Source organism: Antechinus flavipes, chromosome 4 (assembly GCF_016432865.1).
Source record: "Antechinus flavipes isolate AdamAnt ecotype Samford, QLD, Australia chromosome 4, AdamAnt_v2, whole genome shotgun sequence".
In the NCBI taxonomy this organism is placed as follows: domain Eukaryota; kingdom Metazoa; phylum Chordata; class Mammalia; order Dasyuromorphia; family Dasyuridae; genus Antechinus; species Antechinus flavipes.
The window spans coordinates 134,714,736-134,724,222 of NC_067401.1; positions in this window are offsets into that span (position 1 = coordinate 134,714,736).

The window sequence follows — 9,487 nt, forward strand, 5'->3', positions numbered from 1 at the left end:
CAAACTTAACTACTTTCTCATCTTTGCTCTAGTCTCCAAAGATGGTTTTTTTTCTTGCCCAAAGTCAGCTCTTCTACTCTCATCTCTTGATCCTCATCTTTCCTATTAGCTCACCTCCTAATGTCTTCTCTTTCTAACATATACCAACTCTCCTTATTCATTAATTCCTTCAACATCAATTACAAATGGACCCAACACATGTATAATGGATATTATATTGCTTGTATAATGGATATTATATTGCTTGCCTCCTCAATGGGGGGACAGAAGGGACAGAAATAGGAATTTCATAAAATAAAATTTAAATTTAAAAATGATTATTTAAGAGGGAAAAAAGCAAAGGGACCCAAGTCTCCTTCATGATCAAAAATCGTGGTTGGATCTTTTTATTCCCTCTTGCTATTGTCCTATACTTCTCTTCCCTTTTGTCAGGCAAACTCCTTTATACTCAAATATTGTTCCCTTTTCTTCTCCCTTTTCTCTCTTTCTTCCCTCCCCTTCTCCTTCTCCCCCAGTTCTCAACGCTTTAAAGTCTAGCTTCCAAACACCATCTTAGCCCCCACAGTGAAGCTGCTCTAAGGTAACCTCCCATTACTTAACTACTAAATTAATTATTCCCATGTTTTCATGCTATCCAAACTCTCTTCATCTTTTGAGATGTCTGATCATCCCTTCTTTTCTTCTGGATCCTTTCCCTTTTACTGGTTTGGTGACATTGTTCTCTTCTGCTTCTCTTCCTTTCTGTTTGACTATTCTTTTTGTTGGGTCTCCTGATGCCAGTTATTAATTATGAGAAATCCTGGATCCTCTTCTCTCTACCTCTCTTTGAAAATGAAAGATGAATCCCCTTAATTTCAATAATTATGTCTGCATAATTCTATATCTCCCCAAACTATAAAACTCACTATAATCACTGTCCTAGACTCAAGTCTCACATTGGCCAACTCCCTACTTATTTTATCCTTGAAGAAGTAGGTGGAATAATAGATAGAATGCTGGATTTGAGACTCAGGAAGACCTACATTTGATATTTGCTACCTGTATATTCTGGGCAAATTAAAAACTCTGATTCAGTTTCCTCTCATATAAAATGAAGGGGCTGAAGGCTGAATGTAAATCAATATATGTTGTCATTTACTTTTTCTTATTCTATTTTTTTTCCTCTCATGCTTTTCCCCTTTTGATCTGATTTTTCTCTCCCAACATGATTTATAAAGAAATGTGCATTTAAAAAATAAATGTAGGGCATCTAGGTGCCTCAATTGCCTCAAAAAAATGTACACGTATAACCAGAGAAAAATGAAAACAATAAGATAAAATAAAAATAATTATTTAGATAAATGGAGAAAAAAATGAAAATGAAGGGGCTAGGCTTGATGACCATTGAGGTCCCTTCTAAATCTCGGATCCTATGTTCAAAATAGACCTTGTTGCATAATTTTAAAGATAAATACTTTATTGCTTTTTTTTTTTACAATGTTTTTATTCTTCTCATTCTGTGCCCCTTTATAACTTTTGTTTTTTGGCTAAGGCAATTGGGATTAAGTGACTTGCCCAGAATCACACAGCCAGAAAGTGTTAAGTGTCTGAGGCCAGATTTGAACTCATTCTTCTGACTTCAGGGCTGGTGCTCTATCCACTGTGCCACCTAGATGACCCATAATTCTCTCTTTAAAAATAAAGAAGTTTGTTTAAGCAAAATGAATCAGCTATATTAGAGTATATACTTTATTCTAAACCTGTTATTCACCACCACCAAAAGAAGGAAGATAAATTCATTATTAATCTTCTTTAGTCAATTGTATAGATCAGAGTTTTACTAACCTAAAAGTTTTCCTTTAAATTATTTCTATTATCTCTACATGTGATCATTGTGTAAATTTTTCTTTGCATTTCACTTACTTGGCTATGTAACAGTTCATACAAGTCTTTTAAATTTTCTCTTGAGTTCTTCATATTTATTATTATACTTTCCCCAAAATATCTATCAACTTCCATAGAGGGCAATATCAGCTTTGCAGTCATCCAAATTTCTACTATCAAAGCATCTAGTCAATACGGTACATTGACAGACATGGAATGAGGAAGACGAGTTCAAATGTGGCCACAAACATTTACAAGTTATGTGACCCTAGGCAAGTTTTCTTTAGTTTTCTCATCTATAAACTGAGGATAATAATGACATCTACTTCCAGAGATTGTTGTGAAAATTAAATGAGAAAATAATTGAAAAGCACTTAGCACAATGTCTTTACATGATAAGTATCAAAGTGTATGTCATTAATCTGGAAAGTCTTATTAGGTTCATCACAAAATTTCTTCACCTCTTTCTCCTTAGCATCCAATTCTGGTACATAATGCAGTCATTTATATAGAAGTCTTTTTGCAAATGCTTGTTATTAGTACTGTTATGTGGATGATCAAATATCACACGAATTGATTTTTCATGTTTTCTTTAGATATATGATAAAATCTACCCTGCCAATTTTGTTTTTTGCATCTCTAAATCCCCAAGTATTTACTGTGACATCTTTTGTCCTTCTGTCCATTTCCAATTGACATGATTCACCTTCTCTAGGAATATATGCATTTTTGAGTCATTAAACAAAGATCTCACAATTAAAGTTTCAATAGCAAAATTAAAATTTATAGATAGTCTTAAAAACTATTTGATTATCAGTGCTCCTTGTCTCCTTTCCTCATCACTGCTGAAATGGCTTCACAGAACTGAGGGTCATTTCATTTTTTGTTTGTTTCGTAATTAGCCTTCCTACTTGACGATATGCCTCAGAAACAATTACAATATATTTGAAAAGTAAGAAGTCAGATTAGCAAATACAATGGGGATAAAAGAAAAATCAAGGAATTTCAAGATGTAAAAATGCTAATACTGATAACTGATTAAAAAAAAAAAAAACTATGGGTATTTTATTCCAATTCCCCCTTACAGTGGAGATGAGTTGATCTTCAGAGGTCTGGCTAGCTTCAGGAATCCTCTTCAGGAATACTCATGAAAAAGGTGGAGTTATTATAATAATTATCTCAAGCTCCCGTCCCAGAATATTCTCTCCAGGGTCAACTAGCTTATGTCAGTTTATCTCTCCTCCATCCTTGATTTATCCAGTGATTATCATCCTACCCCTTACCATGTGGGATACCTGTTCTTGTTATATATTTAACACTGGTCCAGCTCCTGTCCCTCACAGTCTGGACAGCAGGTATTCTTCATTCACAGATTTTTCCTGTGTGAGTTGTTGGATTCTTTGCAGTGACTAGGAAAGTTCTACAGTTATTTCATGGTTTGATGTCTCCAAACACAAGAACATGTAGAGGGCCCATTATCTTTATCTTTTTCATTTTGATTCTATTTCAGAAATCCTCCATTATAATAATACCTTTTTTTGGGGGGGGGAATATCTTCCCTCATCAAACATATTTATCTGTTGTTACATCTATCATGAAGATTCCATTATCTCAGATTTTAATATTTGTATGGGATATACCCTGTAGGAAGAGATCCATTAAGAGTACATTTGGGCAAATCTGATAATCTAAGTGAAATGGATGAATGATTACAAAAATATAGATTGCCCAGATTAATGAGGAGGAAATAAATTACTTACATAGTCCTATTTTAGAAAAATAAAATGAACAAGCTATTAATCAACTCCCTAAGAAAAAATCTCCAAGGCCAGATGGATTTACAAGTGAATTTTATCAAATATTTAAAGAACAATTAATTCCAATACTATGCAAACTATTTGGAAAAATAGGAGAAGAAGGAGTCCTATCAAATTTCTTTTATGACACAAATATGGTGCTGATACCTAAACCAGGTAGGGTCAAAATAGAGAAAAAAAAATTATAGACCAATTTCCCCAATGAATATTGATGCAAAAATCTTACATAAAATATTAGCAAAGATATTACAGTAAGTTATCACCAAAATAATACACTATAACCAATTAGGATTTATACCAGGAATGCAGAACTTGTTCAATATAAGGAAAACTATTAGCATAATTGTCTATGTCAATGACCAAACTAACAGAAATAGTATGGTTATCTCAATAGATGCAGAAAAAGCAATTGACAAAATCCAACACCTATTCATATTAGAAGCACTAAGAGAACATGGGAATAAATGGAGTTTTCCTTAAAATGACCAGTAGCATCTATCTAAAACTATCAGCAAGCATCATCTGTAATGGGGATAAACTAGAAGCATTCCCAAAAAGATCTAGATGAAATAAGGTTACTCACTTTCACTATTACTATTCAATATTGAATTAGGAATGTTAGCTTTACCAATAAGAGAAGAAAAAGAAATTAAAAGAACTAGGATAGTCAATAATGAAATAAAACTATTACTCTTTGCAGATGATATGATGATAAACTTAGAGAATCCTAGAAAATCTTTCAAAACCCTACTCAAAACAATTCACAGCTTTAGCAAAGTTGCAGGATATAAAATAACTTTACACAAATAATCAGTATTTCTATACATTGCTGACAAAGTCCATCAAGAGATAGAAAGAGAAATTCCATTTAAAATAACTGTAGACAAAATAAAATATTTGGGGGTCCACCTGCCATAAAATCTAATTATAAAACACTTCTCACACAAATAAAGTCAGATCTAAACAATTGGAAAAAATATCAATTGTTCATCAGTAGGCCAATCTAATGTAATAAAAATGACAATTCTGCCCAAATTGATCTACTTTTTCAGTACCATACCAATCGAACTGCCAAAAAATTAGTTTATAGAACTAGAAAAATAATAACAAAACTCATCTGGAAGAACAAAAGGTCAAGAATATCAAGGGAATTAATGGGAAAAAAATACAAAGGATGGTGACTTAGCAGTACCAAACCTAAAACTATATTATAAAGCAGCAATAATCAGACCTATTTGATACTGCCTAAGAAATAGAGTGATAGATCAGTGGAATAGATTAGATACACACAACGAAATAATCAAATACTAATAACTTAGTTTTTGATAAACTTTCAAACTCCAACTTCTGGAATAAGAACTCATTGTTTATAAAAATTACTGAGAAAACTAGAAAATAATGTGTCAGATATTTAGCATACATCTACATCTCATACTTCATACCAAAACAAGGTCAAAATGGGTATCTGATTTGAACATAAAGGATGATAACATAAACAAATTAGGAAAGCAAGGGATAATTTAGCTATCAGATCTCTGGAGAAGGGGGAAATTTATGACCAAAGAAGTAGAGGACATTGTGAAAAGCAAAATGAACAACTTTGATTACATTAAATTAAAAATTTTGCACAAAGGAATTAAGTAATTAGGAGTAGGTAATGAGGAAACCAAATTATCATTCTTTGCAGATGTTATGATGGTATACTTAGAGAACCCTAGCAAATCAACTAAAAAGCTACTAGAAACAATGGACAACTTTAGCAAAGTTGCAGGATACAAAATAAATACACATAAATCATCAGCATTTCATATATTACCAACAAAGTTCAGCAGCAAGAGATACAAAGAGAATATTTAAAATAACTGTAGATAATATAAAATATTTGAGAGTCTACCTGCCAAGACAAAGTCAGAAACTATATGAACACAAATTTTCTACACAAATAAAGTCAGATTTAAACAACTGGAAGAATATCAAGTGTTCAAGGGTAGGCCAAGCTAATAAGGGACCCACGTGTACAAAATATTTGTGGCAGCCCTTTTTGTAGTGGCAAGAAACTAGAAACTGAGAATATCTATATAAATTATGATATATGAATATTATGGAATATTATTGTTCTATAAGAAATGATCAACAGGATGATTTCAGAGAAGTCTGGAGAGACTTACATGAACTGATGCTAAGTGAAATGAGCAGAACCAGGAGATCATTGTACATGGCAGCAACAAGATTATACGATACAATTCTGATGGACGTGGCTCTTTTCAACAATGAGATGATTCAAGCCAGTTCTAAAGGACTTGTGATGGAGAGAGCCATCTGCACCCAGAGAGAGGACTCTGGGGACTGAGTGTGGACCACAACCCAGTATTTTCACCTTTTTTGTTGTTGTTTGCTTGATTTTTGTTTTCTTTCTCATTTTTTTCCTTTTTGATCTGATTTGTAGCATGATAAATGTAGAAATGTGTATAGAAGAATTATACATGTTTAATATATAATGTATTACTTGCTAACTATGGAAGGAGGGAGTGGAGAAAGAGAGGAGAAAAATTCTAAACACAAAGGGTGAATGTTTAAAACTATCTTTGCATGTATTTTGAAAATAAAAAAATCTATTTAAAAAAAACAGTTAATTTGGGGAGAGAAGGGGAAAGGGAGAAAAATTTGTGAAACTGTGTTATCTTTGCATGTATTTGGAAAAAAAATTATTATTAAATAAATATATATTATATATAAAATGAGGGTAATCATAGTTTTTTTCAGCTATGAAGGTTTTTTTGTGTGTTTAGTAAATAAACAATAAACATGGTAGTATCCTTAATTCTCTGCAACTTTTTACCAATTACAAGACTAAATATATGACTTGCTACAGATTGTTATTTTTTAATAATTGCCTATTCTTTTCTCAATTTACATTAAGGGTGTCCTCTATATGCATGTAAATTGTTATCATAAAGAGTTTATAGAAATATGAGTGTAAGATTAATTGTTAGTAATTAATGATATCTTTGGATTCTATTTTTATCAGTAGTAACATCTTTGGGTATCCCTCATCCACAGACTTTTAATATCATTCTCTTTCATATATTTTGAGAATGGATCTCACAATGCTTTCTGTATGTACTTGATCTGATCTAGATGTTTTCCTAATTATTTTCCTTAGTATCATTTCTATTTCTTTATGAAGCATTTTTGGGAAAAGTATATTAAGAGTACAAATGTAGTAACTCCACCACATTTATAAAAGAAAAGAGTTGATTCTAGAAATCTTGATAAAATCTTTTTCATTTTTTAAATCTTTTCTCCCTTCCAGTTTTGTTAGTAAATGTTTTCAGGATCATCTGATTTAAATGAGTCTATGTATAAAATAAAAAATACATAGAACCAAAGAGACAGTGATGAATAGGTAAAAATATCAGCTTCAGTGCTTCCATAAGGAGCTCAACTTGGCTATTGACATGCCATGATCACTTGTACCCAAAAGTAGATGAATGACAAAATAATAATAATAATAATAATAAAATAAAAACCTCTGGGATGACCCAGATTTGGTGGTCCTTAGTATTGCTGTAGGGAGGTGAGAAACATAATTCTCATCTTATCCTGAATTCATGTTGTCTTTAATTGCTACTCTACTTTAAGGAGAAGTTTTTCAATCAACAAGTATAGATTTTACTTTGGATGGGGAAAGGATCTTAGAACTACAGAATATTAGAGTTAAAAGATAGCTTTGAAACCATCTGGTCCAACATCTCCATTGTATAGAGAATACTACAGGCCAGAGAAGAAAAGTGATTTGCATATATATATATATATATATATATATATATATATATATATATATATGTGGGATTCCCTTTTTGATCTGATTTTTCTTGTGAAGCCTGTTAAGTGTGGAAATATGTTTAGAAAAACTGCACATGTTTTACCTATACTGGATTACTTACTGTCTAGGGGAACAGGTTTGGGGAGGAAGAGAGGGAGAAAATTTTGAATACAAGGTTTTTCAAGGATGAACGTTGAAAACTATCTTTGCAAATATTTTGAAAATAAAAAGCTATTTTTAAAATTTTTTAAGGAAAAAATGAAAAAACAAAAACAGGGAGCAAGAATTTCTTAGTGAGAACAGGAAAGGACAGCTAAGTTTATTGGCTAATTTTGTAAATGAGTCAAGTAGTTATACATATATAGGATGCACAGACAAACACAGGATTAATATGGCTAATTTACTTCAATTGACAGTAAATGAAGCACAGAGATTATTTAATAAAATTTAAACAAGTAAAGTCAAATTTTAGTGCGTGTACATCAAAGTTAGCCAAAGGTTCAACATGACCTTGAAGTAGGCTTGGGATACAGATGAATTATTTGTTTCACTGATTGCTACATTTGAATGTGAAATATATAAACTCAAAGTTAAATGTTTGGTCATTAAAAATACCATAATAGTGATATATTTATCAGTATTACTCATGTTGGCAAATAAAATATAATAAATTTGTTCCCAAAAAACTTGGAAAGAGTTTTCAAATTAAAAAATTTTACTATACTTATAAAAAAAAAAACCACTGAAAATTTTTATTTGCCTTCTTCATTATCCAATTGTTGTATTGTCTTTAGCTATTTTAAGTGAGATAATATCCCTTCCTACATAAATCCATAACTGACTTTAGGGGAAAATCCACTGAAGAGCTTGACATGCAAAGACAATAAAGTAATGGGAAATACAGAACTATCAAACAAAAAAAATTCAAATCCAGAAAAGATAATTCATCATAATTATCCATAGGACTTATAAATACTATTAGTGATATAGAAGGAAGACCACTGTGTTTGCTTTGCATAAATATTTCAGTTACAGACAACATGAAACCCAATAAATTAAAATGGCAACTTGAAAGCGTACAGAAAGAATACATTGGCAAGGCAAAGGAATTTTTGTAGGGAAAATTTAGATGCTTTAATAAGCAGCAACAAACCTTTCCAAAAACCATATCTATGACATCAAAAGGATTTCTTGCATTATATAAGGTTGCACATTGAATTGCTAAGTGTAAAAACCTTATTTGACAGGAGAAACATTGGAGCTGCTTGCAGTTGCTATGGTCTAAAGAATGTTTGGCAAGACATGCAAAGCAGCTTCAAATGTTCCCATTTGCAGACAATACAATGGAAGAAGAATTGTCCACATGCCTAAATATTTTTGTCATCAACTAATTGAGGAGATAAAAATTTCCTATTATAAATGGCAACTGGAGGAAGCAACAGAAATAATTAAAGATGCTTTCTTGATTATGCTTGTATAATATGTTGTTAAAACTGAAGTTAGGGAAGACCTTACTTTGTGAATCTGATCTTCATAATAACATAACAAGATACATGTTCAATATAGTTGACTCTTTTTTTCTTTTTACTATTTTATTTTTCCCAATTACATGTAAAAAATCTTTTTTTTTACACTGTTGAGTTTCATATCTCTTCCATCTTGTCTCCTCTCCCTCATAATTGAGAAGGCAAGCACTTTAAAAAAGGTTACACGTGCACAATCATGCTAATTGATTCATTCTTAATGAAAATTATATAAAGTAGCAGAATGACATCAGAGTCTGCACTGATAGAATTCAATTGATGTCAGGATGAAACACTGATCTATAAATGCTAGTTAAAATTGTGGCCTATCATGTACTTTGAACACACAATTACTAGTATAAGAGAATATGAGTCATTCTATGAGACATTATTGCTGAATTGTTTTGAGGGGGGATGTGTTTTGTAGAGAGAAATTGGTTAGTTGTTCTTTGGGAAGT